The 18,428-nt window shown below is 38.8% G+C and overlaps 1 long non-coding RNA gene across 2 annotated transcripts in view; it reads left to right on the top strand.

Moving 5' to 3' along the window:
• The first annotated feature begins 5,405 nt into the window (after nt 1–5,405).
• LOC123966043 overlaps nt 5,406–18,428 on the top strand; it is a 17,521-nt gene continuing 4,498 nt past the window's right edge. For both annotated transcript variants that reach the window (XR_006823860.1, XR_006823856.1), the window contains exon 1: nt 5,406–5,534. This is a non-coding gene — a long non-coding RNA (uncharacterized LOC123966043). The remainder of the gene's footprint in view (nt 5,535–18,428) is intronic.

Here is an 18,428-nt window from a genome sequence, read left to right as displayed (position 1 = left end):
TGTGTTTTGTTGAAATTGGGTTACTTCCTCATTGTTTGAGGGCCCAGGGACACAACTGGTGTAAAAAAATAAATAAATAATGTTTTTATTTTTTCATTTTTTTCCTCAATAATATAAGCCTATTTTTTCTATCTTTTCTTCTAAACCTTATTAACTCAATAAATATATAAGAGTGGTAACCCTTCTCTGTGAAACAAACTGGACGTGCGCATTTGATGAAGGTGACAAAATACAGAAAAGTTACGTCAAATAAAGAAATATTTCATGTTTTCTATGTTTATGGGCTACATGACCACATAATGGCTAAATTCCTTTTGTTTATTTATTATGACAATCCAATCCATGTTTTTAGTTCTGAACTAGGCTCTAAATGTCTGAATATCATCAATCATGTTTATAAGGGATTCAAATTCATTTAGGAAAAGTCACATTAGGGTAAAGTTGGTTCCAAACGCATGCAGATCCCTGTCTCTAGCTCAAACGGATCATTAGCCTAATTGATGATTACATGAACACCCGGTTCAAACTTTATGTTGTATTCTTTTAAGACAAAGTTGCCAAAATATCTCGCATGTTTGTGAATGATGAAGAGACATGAAACCAAGAGGGATGTTGGGTTTTTAAAAAAAGGCCGTAGAGATCTGCGGTCGGTGGATGAGTGCACATCTGGTGTCCAGATACCGATCGCATGTCACTTTGACTGTGGATCAGCTACCACTGTAACTTCACGATAGCCTAATCAGTCAGATCTGTCCGTAGACGGCCACTTTTTACTGCCTCACTTAAAGGTGGCAGAACACCAAACGTCGAATAATACTCTGTTACCACCCCCCCCCCGGTACCTGCTGTTAGCGGAGACTCGCCGTGTTTGGAGGCTGCAGGCGGGATGACGCAGGACGCACGGCGGTTATCAAACTCCGGACTGCGGGTTGATTTTTCACATTCTCTTTCTGTCTCTCCCACGTCTGTGTCGTCCGGTTCTCTTCGCCGATCCCTTGCCAGTTTTGACGTTGAAGTTCCCTGAGTGAATGGCCTGGATTAGGCTACCCCCTGCGTGCGCGCGCGCGCGCGCGTGCATGGATAACAAGCTGTGGAGAGAGGAGAATTCGGCTTTAAGAAATGAGATACCGTCTTTCTATTTCTCTCTCTCTCTCTCTCTCGCTCTCTCTCTCTCTCCTTCACACACACATCCTCTCTCTCTCCATCCTCCTGTTTCTCTCTCTCACACACACACACACACTCTCGCTCTCTCTCTTTCACTCTTTCCCCATAATTATAAACAGAAGAAGAGTTGCAGACACACACGAACACACACACCCTTCTGCAAATGGTACATCCGCGGCCCCCACCCGTTTCCCCCCAGTCAAGCTCGTATAACCGGTTACCATGACAACTGGGCCCCAGATCGCTATAAAGTTTTACAGCAGAGAAAGAGGCCCGAAACTCCCACTCTGCCTCCTTTTTTCTTCTGTGTGTGTGTGTGTGTGTGTGTGTCAATGGGAGAAATGGTAAATGGAATCCATGTCAACACAGATTGTAATCTCTCTTTCTCCTTCTCATGCCTTCAGAAGTTGTTTTCCATAAAACGAGTCACGGGGGAATTGAGGCATTTTTCATTAAATCGGACCAGTGAGCGCATTAGGAGAATTAAAACATATTTATGGAGCTGTATTTGCATTTCTTACAGGCGCAAACGCACGCGGCCTTCGGTGACCTTGTGCGTCTGAAGGCCGGGATCGGGTTGGATTAAATGTAGTTTCACTGTTCGCCATGTCTCAAGATCAATAGTGTGTCTCGCTCCAGTTGCAGAGCCTCCACAGCAGCACACGGGTGCTGCACAGGTCGGTGTTTCACAGTGACACACCCCATGCTGTTGGGCCTGAGAGGGTTCTGAGTAATTCGCAGAAAATGAAGGAAAAGCAGAACCATTATTTATGCATCTGTCAGCCTGATTAGCGACACTCAAATCTGATGGAACCCACCACTGATCAGGTGAGTTTTTGGAACAGAGAGACCTAAAACACCCAATAGGCTCTTTTCAGCTAATGCCTTATTAATAATTAAATGTCCACACTTTCTTTAGTCCTTGAGGCTGTAGGCTATTCCTCTGAACAAAAATCATGCCCTAACATTTCCTGTTAAATGATTTATCTTTATTGATCTGCCATCATCATTCTTTTTCATTAAGCTTTACTCACTTTATCATTAATTGCACATTACAGAACCATGACAGATTCTTTGACTTTTGCCTCTGTACTGACAGTGGCGGAAGAATTATTAGTATGGTTATGGTACAATGTGGTACACTAAGTTGTGAATAGTTACCAAGGAATAAGTGAGGATTGAATCTGGAACAACCTGAATTGTTGATAGTCCTGAAAAACTCTGAATGAAGGACTATAGTCCCATAGGATAGTGGTCAGTTACTGGAAAATGTGTTTTATGTTACATTATAATATAATGAATCATTATTATACCCCAAGTAAAAATGGTGCATCACACTGAGAAGTGTAAAATATATTTGAATCATCATATTACAGGTTCATGCCTTTAATTCTTCATCATTTATGTGTACTGGCAATGGATGTATTGAAAAAGGTGAAGGTGACCACTGATGCTGAATGTACAGGGCCCAGATTTGAGGACTATGCCACTGGTTACTTAGGAAAAGAGCAGAAGTATTATCAGTGAAATGTGTTTAAAGTAACATAGGTACTCATGATGCTGCAGAATGGCCCTTGTCAGTGTTATATACACTGATTAGGGAACACACTGTGTTCAGGGAATGTGGACAAATGAATTGAACCTTAAAACAGATAAGGACTTAAAGTCAATAAATAGATAAAGCCACGCTGTGTCTAACTATCAAGCTCCAGCTTCAGATATTTAATAGAAAGACAGACAAAGATGTGAAAATCTTGTCCAGAGAAGAAAGTTTATCCTGTTCCTCCTGTTCTTCACCACATGTTGTGAAGCTGCATGTTTGAATTTCATTTCTACCCAAGCCAGATGTCTGCTTCTGGACATATGGTTTGTCTGAACTAGCAGAGTCAAAATAGGAGAGAATTTGCTGCACTGCCAAATATCTCTCCTCTTCAATTATTTGAACATTTGAGTTCAGTCAAGGGGTTTGTTGTTCATTTTCAGCACTTATGAGCCACATGGTGCAGGCTGATTCATGTTTAAATGTGGCTTTATACAAGACATTGATGTGTTACTGATCTAAAACCCATTTGCTTAACTGTTTTCATTCAATGGGCATTTCAGTGAATTTTCTGAGGCAAGCTACATGTATGTGAACAGGAGGCTATTGGTAGATAATATGTGCCCATTGTTTAATTTCAAAGGGATCACAATCTAAGGGAATATTCTTAATTCCTAACAAAATCCTTTAAAATATCTGATTAAATCAATGAAGTAATTTGATTTGTCTTGCATCTTATTCTCAGATCCTCTAAACAACTTGAGGATTTACTTTTGATCTTTAAGGTAATCAGGGGAGCAATGTGTTTTCAAAAATAAACTGAGATGTATAAAGCCAATAAAGCTTTCCTTTGTGTAATTCTTATTTTGTGAATGGGACATTTACAATTTGTTCTCTGAAATGAAATGCTACTGTAGTGCCTAATTATGACCTGGAGGTGGCTCTGTGGTACAAAGAAAGAAAGAAAGAAAGAAAGAAAGAAGATATGAACATTTAAAAACTATTAGATAAACTTATGATCAGTGTAATATCAATAATGATTATACTATAATTAGTCAAATTGATACAATAATCAATGTTTCATATTATGTTGCATGACTATTTGAGGCCATGTTTCATGCGTGTCATAATAATCAAAAATATATATAATAAGGTGGCAGATTTCATTAGGTTTCAACCTGTTTAAAGGACATTTTTGATAAATGCATTATAGGATCTGGACGTTATGAGAATTGCCAGCTGTATGTAAAGTCACCTTTAATTGAAATGGGTTGATGGGTTTCATGTAGAGTCATTTCCAAACTGAAATGCATCCAGTAGCCTAATTAAAATTTTAAGGTGAAAGGCTCATCTCGTCACTATCAAACTCGCACCCCGATGTTTTCTTAATTTCCATCTCCCAGGATGCACCTGGCTCCGGTCTGCAGCTCTTTTACGGTTGTGTATTTCACCGGCTCTTTTATTGCCACCGACAGACAATTAAAGTCTGCCGAACACACGCTTGCTGCCCGTCAGCAGTCTGCGGCTCCATAAAAAGCGTCTTTCAGTGAAAAACGATCGGGCATGCCGTCACAGGGAGAGGGAGAAGGAGCAGATAGAAAATCCACAGCGATCAGGGTTTTATTCTGAGCTCTATAAAATCAGGGACTCCACAACACCCCACCCCAAATGGGTCTCATTTGACCTTGAGACTGAGCCAAAGTGCGGCCTGGTGCTGTTTTCCCTGCATCACACCTTAGCTGAGACAACATGGCAGCCAGTGCAGGGGTTGTGCCTTTTTGCCAGTATGTGTTTTCCTTAAAACATAGTCACCAGGGAAGAAAGTGCCTAAATGAAACCATTCTGAGAGGGCAGTTTTCCAGTATGTGACAAACAGAGAAACATGATTTGACTTTTGTCTGATTGTGTTACTACCCTATCAGGGGTTGATATTGGGGTATCTGCTCTTGAATCCCAAAAGAAGACTAGAGTACATCCACCAGCTCTCTGAGGCTGTAATGCTCATTGTAAGCTCAAATGTGTTTTTGATCTGTAGCAGCTGTGTTGCAGTAGTGTAATAGGGGTGGTCTCTTTAGCAACCTAAATCAGAAGAGTTTAAAATGTTGTGAGCACAAACGTGTGGTGGTGTAAACAGACAACATGTTCAGTTTCTTGTGAGATCTTACTAATATGAAATGTAGTTTTGGGTAATGAGAAAATAAGCTAGATGGGAATGTTATGCTTGTGTATGTATATCTTCATAAACCAAAGTATGGGACAAAAACACTGACCTGATGATTACGCTAAAAGTCAAGAGGACTTCTAAAGTTTCAATTCATTCTGAGGGAGACATGTCTATACATGGATAAATTTCAAATGTGCCAAATTTTGTGCCGATCCATAGCAGATGCTCAGGTATTTCACTGGATCGAGAGCCTCCCTGTCTCCCACTTTCACCTGACGGGACCTTACACATATGATGTCTGTCAATTTAAAAGATAATTTTGTCCATCAAGTAAGTCGAAATTTATCGTAATATTTAGTTTTGTGCGAAACTGCTCAATAAGCTACATCTCTTGTCTTGTCACAATATACTATATGTCACCAGCATGTTGGCGCTGTAATGCTAGTGTAACAGTAGTCAGCTAAGCTGTGCAGTGAGTAAACCTCTCTTCCCAGCGCCTTAAGAGACGTGCTAGCGAAAAACGCTGGTGCCAATGGGTTTTAGCCTCCTCGTTAGCGCGTTCCCCTTCCATAGTCGAGGTCGCAAGTTCAAGTCAGGACTGTGGAGTGCAACCTTGGGGCTGGTTACATTGGTGCCATGACCCGGATGGGAGTGTGGTTTGGAGAGGTGAGTGTAACGATAGCCAGCTAGGCTGTGCAATGAGTAAACCTCACTCCCCGACGCCTTAAGAGACATGCTAACGACAGACGCTAGCGGCCGGTTTTAGCCTCCCATAGCCGATGTCGGAAGTTTAAGTCTGGACTGTGCAGAACAACTCGGGTCGGTTAGGCCTACACTAGCTCATTGCATGGTTGCTACTAGCTATGTAAATTAGCTATGTTCCACGCACAAATGTATTTCAAGTGATGTGTTTAATCCAACGACTTCTGGTCCTTTCATCACATCATCTACACATGTAAGTTCTTTGAGGTTAGCTTTCTTAGTGTCAGTCATTTCAACTCTTATGATGTCACAAATGCGACTTTTGGGTTTGTGTCTTATTCTTCAGCAGCTTTACGACAAACTGCAACGTTCTTGACATACAAAATTATATTTTAAATCGACAAACATCATATATGTAATTTAGGGCACAATTCAAATCAAAATATATGTTGTCTCTCACCGTTGACTATTGCACACATGTTTTCTGAAATAAAGTCCCATTTTTAGCTTCACAAGGTAAGAATTTATTTCAGGTTGCTGTTATATGATTGCACTGGTGTTCATGTTGGCCTCTCCACTCTCTGTAGAGAAACCTTCCTGCTGTTCTTTTTGTCTCCCAGAGCTGTAGTTTATTGTAAGGAACACTAGATGGAGAAAGAGAGCTAAAAACTGAACTCTCTAATGCTCTCTGTCCTCTCTGCAGTGAATATCCAGAAATCAAGGTCATTTATTTGTCATTTGACAACACAGGGTTGCACAATGAAATGTAAGTTGTTATTTACATATATATGCTATAAACAATACATTTATACATCCAGAAAGTAATAATTTTGCATTACCATCTCTTGCGGGAGTCTTGCATTCTGTCGCCACAGAACATGGTCCGCCAGTCAAGTGAAATAATATAGCCCAATTTCACAAATCACAATTTGCCTCAAGCGGCTTTACAATCTGTACTGCATACGCCACCCTCAGTCCTTTAGACCTTTCAATCAGATAAGGGAAACGTCCCCCCAAAAAAACTGAAATGGAAGAATCCTTAGGAAGAGCAACAAATGATTTACAACATGACAAAATACAATTATGATGACCAAGTGTGGATTGTAAAACATAAGTGAAGAGGATGCATCCAGGAGGACACCGCTGGTAATTATATGAATCAGTAAGGCTCATATTTTAACACATTGTGTCCTGCCTTGTTTTACATTGTAGCCTGCAGTTTCTGCCAAACTTATGCCTAGTTCAGTTATTGATAGACTGATAGATATGACAATTAATATTTAACATTTAGGCTTGTTAAACTTGTTACAGCTGCCAGCAAGGGCGTCATTTTGTGTTGAAAAGTGGTGGGGACATTTAAGGGCTCAGATTACGGGTGTGACGAAACAGTCCAAAAAACAGCTCATGAGATGTGATAATGCACAATATTGGAGTCACAAGAACAAGACACAAGATACTCCAATGTTATTTAGAAGAAATATTGATTGATGAAATTGGCTATTCGATGGGGGTTTCTTCCCCAGAGGATTATGAGCTTTAAACTCTTAATTTCCTGCACCAATTTATGGTCTTTATTTATATGGAGGGAAACAAAACTGACAATTCAGAATATTAAAATATTATTGAATATAATGCAGTAATCAGTAGCTTGTTTTTTTAGCCTAAGTTACTTTTTTTGGACAAGGCAGATCTGGTTATTTTATATTTACATTGCATTACATGTTTTCCTGTTGTGCAAATAAATTTTTATTTGTTATTTAACATTTCTTGTTGCAAGCTAATTTTCAGAAAACATTTAGCAAGTGCGTTTTAAAACAGCGGTGGTGACAAAATCAGCCATTTCAAAAAGTGGTGGGGACATGTCCCCAGCGCCCCCAGTGTAAATGACACCTACGGCTGCCAGCAATTTAAAACACTTAAATTGATTATCCAATTCTCCTTCTTGTCATTTAATTTGCTGTTGACTTCCTGCCTCCCAGTTCAATCAGTCCAGTGCCCACAGATCCTGTCATGTTTAATTCATTTCATATCCTGTAAGTATTCTACTGGTTATATTAATTGATGCACTTTCTTTAAGATTTTCTGATTTCTATATCTTCAGTATTTCCATATTTTAACCACTTAATTTAATGTAGATCAAATCCACACGGCACATTTTCAAAATGTGCAAACTTCCTGGCCACTACAAATGATTCTGATTTGAAATATAGTCAGAACCACAAACATGTCAGGAGTACACTTCAGGAGTGTCTTCCTGCACTGCAACTAAAGGGATCCTATGTACATGATATACATAATATAACACAATACACATGTGAGACATTGCACATATATAGATTAATCAATATAAAGATGGTAAAATCAGTCAAAAAGCAGTGCTCTATTTTTCATGAAGAAAACCCCTGTGTTATATTTGCCGTCATTATCTCTAATCCTTTTCAGTATGAGAAACAATTTCTTGGTGAATATTTGTTTCATCTATTAGCAAAATGTCCAGACATTGGTGTTATATTGCTAAATTGTGATGTTGATGGACTGAGAATTTAAATGTATTTTACCGACAAATAGAAGAATAGTAGTCAAGTGTGGATGAAAACATCTCCTGAATGAGAAAGTAAAAATCATCATATTATAGCAGACAAAAGATCCTTATACAGTATGTATCGATCACAATCCCAGATCATAGATTTATTCATTAATATTATTTATTGCTCATTATTATTCTGTAAACTCTGCCTCACAGAGTGGCTCATAATCTCCTGATATCCACAGCACAACTTGTGCCATCAGTAACTACATAATGTACATAATACAGAAATTATGAAGGAAGTGGAGTTACAGTCTGATGGAAGAAGCTGCTCTGCAGTCCGGTGTCACAGTATCGCTTCCCAGAGGGACCCTCTGTAGATGCACAAGCCATGCCGGTTTGTGATCTGGCCAGTCACGATGCTTTCTTTTGCTCCTCTGTAAAGTTTAGAAAACTAAAACTACTTGATAGTCGGGGAAAGATTAGGGTCATGGTTGAAAGAAAATATCTTTGACTGTTGGAAGAAATCACTCAAGTCTCCAGGGTCAAAGTCTGACACTTTGTGCATCCATCCTTACCCCAGAGCTTTTGTGGCGCAACAACTTCCCACTTCAGAGAGACACCCCTCAATATCTTTAACTAAAAGTGACACTGTGTTTTTGAACAGACTATCAATTTGACCTTTGAGCTTTATTATAATGAATGGATGGATGGATGAATAAACGAGGGGTTGCTCTTTCTTGGATCTTGGATTTGTATTACCATCAAAACCAACAGAATTGCAGTCACATCTATCTTGTCTAGTTTAGTTACATTTATTGGGATGGTGTAAGTTATGGCTGATTCCACATTCAATCTTTTCATCCAATTTCATTTCTGTATCAGCCTCTAAAAGTGAAAGTTCTTTAAAATACAAAGGAAATATGTCCCTTTGAACAACGTGTGAATCAGTGCAGATGTTCAGAAGGCCGCTGGCTAAAAAGTTCCATCTCTACAAATCGAAACTTTTTTGAAGACAATTCAGAAATGTAATTTTTATCTGCTGCTGTGGTCAATCTAAAACAGATGAAAAAAATATAAACAACGTCATTTAAAACCATCAGGAACTGCTTCTCAGCTGATAACATGAGGTAATTTTCATTTCTTTGAATTTGACAGACAAGAGCTGTAAAATGTTTTTTTGATTCGCACACACATCTGTTCAGGTGTTGATAAACCACCCAGGTGGAAATCTTCTCCTGCTTTAACATAGTTTTACAAGAGCAACAACATGGCGGTCAGAGCAGGAAATGACTCAGAGGTCAGCTGATCCCACACACATCTGCTTCTTATCACCATGCCAACACTGTTTGTGTGTTGGTGTGTGAGGTAGCACGGTCTTTTAGATATGAACTTGAGACAGTGTGTGTGTGACTATTATTATATTGTTAGGCCTAGATAATATAATTACAAACTGATACCATACAGAAGTACAAACAAAGGCAACTATCTAAAAGAGTAGGTAATAATTATTGCGGGGCTGTGTTCACTATTGGTATTAGAGTGGATTCAAAATATGCAGAAAAATATCCAGGTAAATGTAGCGCTACTAGCGTTTCCAGTCACACCAGGGCGTCCCATACACACACGTGTCCTACACACGCAGAATTGATGTGTTGTGTGAAATAAAAAGCGTGTATGTGACACCAGGCATGAGAAAAAGCTGGCAAAAAATCAGCCTTTTTGCACAAGTTAAAAACAGAAAAAAACATAAATAACAAAGGAGAATAATGTGCATTAGGATAAAAAAAAATTGTTATCTAAAACTAAAACAATATTCACACAGTTAAAGATATGTATATATAACATGCTTGTGCCATGCAATGACATAACTTGGAGAAGATGAAAATGAAGAAATTAGCTCATTAGTTTAACTGAAATGAAATTATCTGTAAGTTTTTGCCTCTCTGAAGTTTCAAGATAGGATCTCAGAATCATTTAGTCTTCAGTTTTCTCATCATTGTACTCATCCAGTGCACCCTTCTATACTTAAATTGCACCAGAAATGTAGTGAGAATGTCAAATTTGCATGGTTGCATATATTACTGTAATTAAGGGAATTTTTGTTTGCAAGATGTAGCTGTTTTAATGTGTTCATTGTTTTAGAATGTGTGGAGTGTGAAAGTCAAGCAAGCTCAGCTACAGGCTGCAGCAGTGCAGAGCAGCTGAAGCCTGAAGGTAATATCCTTGTGGGCCTACAGAGAAATGTGAACCTGAAGGAGATTAAACAGTGAATGATTCTTCAGTCGCACTAGACGGTGGCCAACCACAGATCAACATTTAGACTTCTCACAGATATTAGAACTGCCTGAAAAGTAGAATGTGGAAGTGTTACCTTTACCCCCATACATTAGATTGCTAACCTGTATCATTTATACTGCCCTTTCTGTTGTTTAAGTGACTTATTTTCTCCTACGTAGGGGCTCCAGTTCCATAAGGTACACAGTGTAAATTATTTTGTTGTTTACCTAACTTAACCTCTTCTGCAGATAAGACGAATTTAATTTGGTCACACAGAAATGTGTTTTTACTTATCAGCGAAACAAACAAATATGGTCTAAAACGCTAAAATGGTTTTACACTAAATCACTTGTCAAAAAATATTTGTGGGAAAGAGTGACTAAATTGTTTTGCTCATTCTGATCATAATGAGCCAAAAAACATATTTTTTTCATATTTGCTTACATTGTTTTCAACACTTCTAAGACTGATGTTTTCGTTTACTCATTCATTCATATGGAACTAGATCTTCAAATAATATAATGCTTAGGTTTTCCCCTCCCTGCAGTGCAAGGTTTGAGTTGGGTACGAAAGTGTTTTGGAATATCTCATGTAAAAATCAAATATACTAATCTGCTACATGACTTTACATGTGCAGCTTATAATGCGCATCGAGGGAGTTTACATTGTCCTTTATCCTTCTCTCTTCATCACTGTATTTTCCACAAATCAAAACACAACCCATTCCTTCCATTCCATTTACTTTCATTTGTTGTTTTTAACTGTTGGTAGTTTTCTGCTTGCTTGCTATTCTGTTATTTGACTTCCAGTGTTGTTTGGGAAGGACACTAACTCCACCTGTGTTTCTGCACAGCTGTTCATCATTGTTTTTATGTCATGGTTTCTGTGCAAATTGACTAACTAAATAAACGATACTAATTAAGTCTTGCTTAGTGATAATGACTGGCTCACTTGTTTCATGACAAACCTAATGACGAAGAACATGAGTCAGTGTAAATGAGGGAGAAAATCAGCCGGATGGATCTCACAGCGTAACACCTCAAACAGCAACATGCCTTCACCTCTCTTCTAAACAAACAGGCTACACACATTCATTTATAAGGTCAACATCATTGTAGATGGCTGTAAATTTTCACAGATGACTAGTGCGTTGGCTGCCAGTACATTTGGTTGTTAAACAGCCACATGCCGTCTTAAACTTATTCTGGCTTGAGGACGAGTGCCTTTTCTGTTGCCCGCTGCATGTTGGCCTGCTACTCATTATGGACAGAACTTTGTTTGTGTGCATGTGTTCCAGATGTTATGGTACATTCAGCATCCAATACCTCTGTGTGTGTGTCAACCCAGAATATTTGGAATTATATTGAAATTGGACGCTTTGGTACCTCCCGGTTTACATCTAGCCTAACTATACTCTAACATTAACCACTACCTTTACCTAACCTTTATCATACTGTAGTTGCTGTGCACAGATATTGTACAGAGTAAAATATTTACGTCAGCAAAAACATTTTAATTTAATGCAATCTGAGGTTTTGCTAAATTGTCCAATATCAGTGTACTTTTGTGGTGTTAGGGTTGCTTTATGCTCAGAGATGAAAGACAAGGAAACCAATCAGAATCTGTCTGATATCACACTTTGAAGTTAAAGCTAAAAATCCAACGAGGAAAAGTTAAAGGATAATGGGTTGGCCTTAGATTGGATCAGTTTATGGGATGGGCCATTACACCCCCCAAAAAACTAGTACGATCCAAACCCTTAGCATTCATTGTGCCATCTTGCAAACAGATCTTTGTAAAAAAGGAGCATGGAAAATGAACTGCAACTGTCAGCAACACACTGCTAAAACATTTGTACCGGCAGAGAGTAAACTATTGTGACAATAAGCGCCCCATATAAATATGGGTTGCAGAAGTTTGTCATATTTTAAATGTTTTGTCGGGATGATAGACAGACAGACAGAAAGATAGATAGATAGATATTATTTTTCTTCCAAATTTGAGTTTTCCCTTTTTTGACAGATAAAATAAATATAGTATAAATATAAATATAAATATAAATATAACTACTCCTCCACAATTTATAATTCTGTGGCTTATCTTTTGGAAAGTTAATTTGGTTCATCATGGGAAGTGGGTTGAGGTCTCTTAATGTTTCTGTTTTATGGTGATTAGATCAGTTTCATTTATATTATTTACCATTTCAGAAATTGTAGTCCGCAATTGCTGTCAAAATCTACTGTTTGAAAAATATACTAATAATATCGTTCCATTCACTGTCTTTGATTAGTATGGTGGCCATGCAGGACAAATACGCTGCAACTTAATACAAAAACATGCAAATAGTCAAAATGCAAGAAAATTTAGAAAATATCTTAATCAATTTGACAGATGCAAAGCATGAAAAACATGCTAACTCAGAAAGTACAACCAAATACACAAAACAACAAAGGATGTGTTTTTAGGGGAAAGAGGGGGGAAAGGTTTGAGACTCGTGAATGCATGTCTGTATCATCCATTCATTGTTTTCTGTTTTTTGTTTTGTACTGTTCCTCCACTTTTCACATGCACATTCATGCAGCTTGCACTTGCACTCACAGAAGTACACAGATTTAAAGAAAATGTTTGTTTAGCATTTTTGAAACAGAAAACTTAAGATAAATTTAAAGGTATTTGAAAAAAATTGGAACACTCCCATTTATCAAAAATAAGAACCAGGTTCATCAGTGATGACAGACTGTAGCCTGTTATGTACGGAAGTTCACAAACAATGTCACAAACAATTTCACAGCCCGCAGTTGTATATCACTTTTTGTGTGCATATAAAAACATTGCATTCAGGTATCTGAATGTGTGAATTTGCAACAGTAGAAATGTTTTTTTGCATGTGTGATTCAAATTTCTGCAGGGATATTTTCAGCAGTGAGGTTTCAAGGTCTGACAGACCGACACACATTTCCTATCTTTGTATGCAACCCTGAAATTACAAGCTACAGGCTACAAGCTATGAGTTACCAGCACACATTTTGGCCCTGTTTTAACACCTGAACTGACTAGCAAATCAGCATGTTGCACACTGACTATCCAAAAGAGACAGAGCACAATTAAGTCGTATGGACTCTCTTACATACTGTATGTTTGTGAGAGGCAGAGATCCTCTTTATTTACTTACTTATTTATTTAATTAGAATATTATATGAAATTATTTTGACTATCTTGTGTCAACTGGTTGCCTTAAATTAGCAGCATTACCTAAATGATTTATGTTGCTTCTGGCTACAAAAGTAATGATGAGTCTCATCCAGACTACATTCGAACATTACTGCCTCACAAGACTGTAAAAACAGACACTTCTGTAAAACGGTTGCAAAATAGAAGAGGCGTCATCAAGTTCATGTTGCCACCACTGCCGCCCTACCCACAATTCACGACCCTCCGAATCCCAACCTTAAACATACCTGAAGGCCAGTGCAGTACTATCAACGGTTTTACAATTGTCATGAATGTGTTGGATTATGAAACCTCAAATACACATAGTGTGTTTTAATGTTTGACTTTTTTTTTGCAGGCTGCAGTTTGGTTAGGTTTAGGAAAAGAATGTGGTTTGGGTAAAAATAGTACGTTACGTAAGTCACATCACTTCGCTCATGTGGGTACACATTTAAAACTTTAAATAAGTTAACTTTGACTTTCTTTCACACTGGACTCCAATCCTTTCTCGCTCTTTATACTACGTCACCTGACTTCCTCCTTTGCTACTGTCATACAGCCATTAGACGTTGTGGCCTAACAAACTTAAATATGGGTCGGTGAGGACGGGGTGGAAATTATGCTCTCCTCCTCTGCATGTCTTTAGAGCAAGGTGTGTCACATTTCTCGATAGTATCTTGTTTAATATGTGCAGAAAGATGTGCTTTCTCTTTGAAGTAGAGCTTGCTTTGCCTGGGCAGAAGAGAACAGGTATGTACCCAGAGGTGCCAGATTTGTGTCCATTGTAATAATGATTGATTGATTGATTGATTAAATATGGTTAGGGATATTTTCACATTCAGGTAATGTCCCCAGCTAAATCTGTACAACCTGGTCACCTGGTTTGTGGTACTTGGAAGATTAAAAGCCACTGGCTAACGATATGGATATAAGATCCAACATCCCCATGTTATAAAATGCCAAGTAATGCCAAAACACAAAAGAGACAAGGGAGACTGACATAGCCGCTTGACAAGATGCAACTAACAATCCAACAAAGACCAGGGAGAAGCACAAACTATAAATACACACACAAGCAGGCAGGGTGATTACACACAGGTGAAATGGATAAGGAAATGGAGAGGACAGACAGGAAAAAAAGTACAACCGCGTCTGCGTGGGTTCTCTCCGGGTGCTCCGCCTCCCTCCCACCATCCAAAGACATGCAGGCTAGGTTGAATGATTGTGTGAATATGAGTGTGAGTGGCTCTCTATGTATGTCTATGTGTGGCCCTGCGATGGACTAGCGACCTGTCCAGGGTGTACCCCGCCTTTCGCCCGATGTCAGCTGGGATTGGCTAAAGCCCCCCACCACCCTGTACACAGGATAAGCGGTTGATGATGGATGGATGACACAAGAGGTGGACACTTCCACAACTCAATTCAAAAACCCAAATCACAACACCCCAGCCTTCTGAAAGGAAGGTGATGCCTCCAGGTGGATGGCAAGTGGTGAAATATTTGGTTTTTTTTTTTATTTAATGATAGTAATGGTTAAAAAGAAAAGTAATGATTGTCACCCCTCTCTGCCTCTCTCTCACGTACATACAGCTTGAAAGTAAGGAACATTTTATTTGAATAATGTACTGTGTAAAATCTTTTTTTCAAGATTCTCCAGGGCATATATGCCACACGAGGGAGGAAAATTAGTTACAATTTAATTATGGCCGAAGTAGAGCAAGATATAGAGGGAAGCTGGGGTGCAGTTGAAAACTAAAATGATGATGGGAAAATATGTTAGCAAGCTACTGTAGTTAGGTAAGGCACTTGCAAACATAATACTGCATGGCTTTCTGAAGTAGCCACATTCCACTATAACACAAGTTGCAGACTGTGAAAATGTTCACAACATTAGTTAGGCAGACTGACTGTCAGGATCACTCAGTGGTCCTATTCCTCCTGTTGATGCCTCACATCTTATTGCTTGTATCCGTTTTTGTCTTCCAAAAGGCTCAGATTTTTTGGTTTGGCAGCTTATAAAAACTTGGTTCTATCTGGGTTTTTTATTGTTTTTTTAAATTCCATTACAAATGTGATACTGGATGATGTGTAAGTTCAAACATCGGAGCTGAGGTTATCTCTTTATCATTATGATGCTTGACCTTCTAGCCTTTAGCTTAGGGTACTTGCTCTATCATGCAGGCCTGGTGGTAAAGGTTAAAATCAGTTATAAACACTGAATCTCCTCATAAATCATTAACATTAGATAGAATTTCACTTTTTTCACTCTGCAACGTCTTGCAAGGTACACGCAGCGGTCACTTTTCTAAATTAGCTTGTGTTTTGTCAGCTTGCATTGCGTGTGTTTTCCTATGTTGCTGTGCGTGTGCCATTTAGAGGATGTCTGTTGGGTAATGTTGCATTTAGAGTTGGTGGGGATGATGATAGTCTTGTTGACACTATTGGTGGTTTCTGTCTCTTAGTCACATTTGACATTTGTATCATTTCTAATACATTTCCAGTGGTGGATGAAGTACACAAATTCTGTGCTAATCCAGTACAAAAGTACCTGCTTTTAGTCTGGTTATGTTTGTCAGAATTTAATAGAAAATACTAGGGCTGAAATCAATTCATAAAATGCTTCGACACAAATTCTTTGCATCAATGCTTCGTTTAAACTATACAGCACAGTGTTCCGAGTTGGAACCTCACAGTCAGGAGTTAACTGGGTGTCGGGGAGCTGCACCTTTTAACTCACCTCCAGCTCTCTCTGTAGCTCAGACAATCCCTGCTACCTGCCTGTACTAATCCATCCTTTCACCCAGATTCTTTGTCTTTATAATTGCCATCTTTATAATAACAAACAACAGCTGTTTCGTGTGCAGGATCGCTCATTTCCCGTTTCACATTTCACCGTGTTTTCTTGACAAAACGTGGTTTGGAAACCAGCGTCGGGTGCCATAGCTGTTGTCAGCTCCTGTAGTGTGTGACCCCCTGTCACCGATCAGTCACGTAGTGTGAACGCCACAACGACTTCAAGACTGCCGCCATATGACGGCAAGTTGTGTGACCTGCACGGCCATCGGCCGACGCTGAAAGTCGTGTAGTCTGCACGAGCCTGTAGTGTAACTTGTAGCACTTGGGTGATCTGTGTTTGTGTTTGTAAAGCAGCTTTCTGCTTGTTGGTCTGATGTTTGCTGTATGACACACTATGAATTTCAGATCAGAAACAACATATCAGTTTGTTGTTTTATATGATGTAGTTGTCTCTGTCTTGTTAATGTTTGGTCCTGCTGTGCTGAGGTGTGGTCAAAGCCAAATTTACTTCACAAGTGGACGATGAGGTTGTATTGTATTGTACAGAACCTCACACAATAACCATAGCTATCTTTCTGGAGAAACCTTATTGTTCTCCCAGGAAGCTAAGTGCAATAGTTTTATATCCTTTATAAGCTTGATTTGATATAACATTATATATATATAACATTACATATGATGTGTTATTTTGTCTATCCATCATAACTCATTTTGTCTCTCATTAGTATGTCAGAATAAATAATGTTCAACACTGCAGACAATTAAAAATCATCAGTCCTTAAATGTATGGGTGTTTTCCAAACATTCCTACATACCTTCGGACCTGTTATTTATGTAACACAGATAAAATGTTAATGTTAATATGCATTTTTGTGTTACGCACATGCTAATGTTGCTGCTTCATGACTGGCATTTAGCAAATAGAAATTTATCAGCACAGTAATCACAAATCATTGTCTTGTCGTGCAGTCAAGTTCATGTCCTCTGAGGTACCACTTTCATACTCCTGCTCCAAATCATGGCTTTGAATCATCAGACTGATCACTCGGCGCAGAAATATAATCCTCATCATCAGCTGTTTCAGACTCATCTTTATTTTCGGCCTTTCATCACAAACAAGAAAATAATAAAATAAAACATCACCTACTTTGCATACTGTGACAACGACATGACCTGACATAGACAACAGTTAGACTTGTCAAGTGGAATATGGATATACGTTAAGACTACCTTTCAGTGTTATGTCTCATTTCTGAAATGTGATTTTTTTTTTTTCAAAAGAGGACTGTGTCACATCTCAGACACTGACATTTCAGATTTTCTGACAACGAGCGCTTCAATCATTAAATCAGTATTATTAAAAAACAATATTTAATGTGATTCAGTATCTTTGTTTGATCTGTTTATTGTCTCTTCATTCAATACAGATCATTTTTTATTTATATAGCACCAATTCATAACAAAAGTTATATCAATGCACTTTTCATATAGAGCAGGTCTAGACTGTACTCTTTGTACCGGTTGGGTTGAGAGAGAGAGTGGGAGGAAAGCGAATGCAGCAGCAATCTGCAAGTTCCATACAGAGATGCAATGCAAACATCAAATGCATACAAATAAAGAGGGAGAAGAGGAGAGAGGAGCTCAGTGCATCATGGGAAATCCCCCGGCAGTCTAGGCCTATAGCAGCATAACTAAGGGATGGTTCAGGACTCACCTGAGCCAGCCCTAACTATAAGCTTTATCAAAGAGGAAAGTCTTAAGCCTACTCTTAAATGTGGAGATGGTGTCTGCCTCCTGAACCTAAACTGGAACCTGGTTCCACAGGAGAGGAGCTTGATAGCTGAACGCTCTGGCTCCTAGTCTACTTTTGGAGACTCTAGGAACCACAAGTAACCCTGCATTCTGGGAGCGCAGTGCTCTGGTGGGGTAGTAAGGTACTATGAGCTCTTTAAGATAAGATGGTGCCTGACCATTAAGAGCTTTGTAGGTAAGAAGAATGATTTTAAATTCTATTCTGGATTTTACTGGAAGCCAATGCTGAGAAG

This window comes from Micropterus dolomieu, linkage group LG02, assembly GCF_021292245.1.
Source record: "Micropterus dolomieu isolate WLL.071019.BEF.003 ecotype Adirondacks linkage group LG02, ASM2129224v1, whole genome shotgun sequence".
Classification (NCBI taxonomy): domain Eukaryota; kingdom Metazoa; phylum Chordata; class Actinopteri; order Centrarchiformes; family Centrarchidae; genus Micropterus; species Micropterus dolomieu.
Note: the sequence above shows the minus strand (reverse complement) of the source record. Positions and strands in the feature narration are given on the sequence as shown.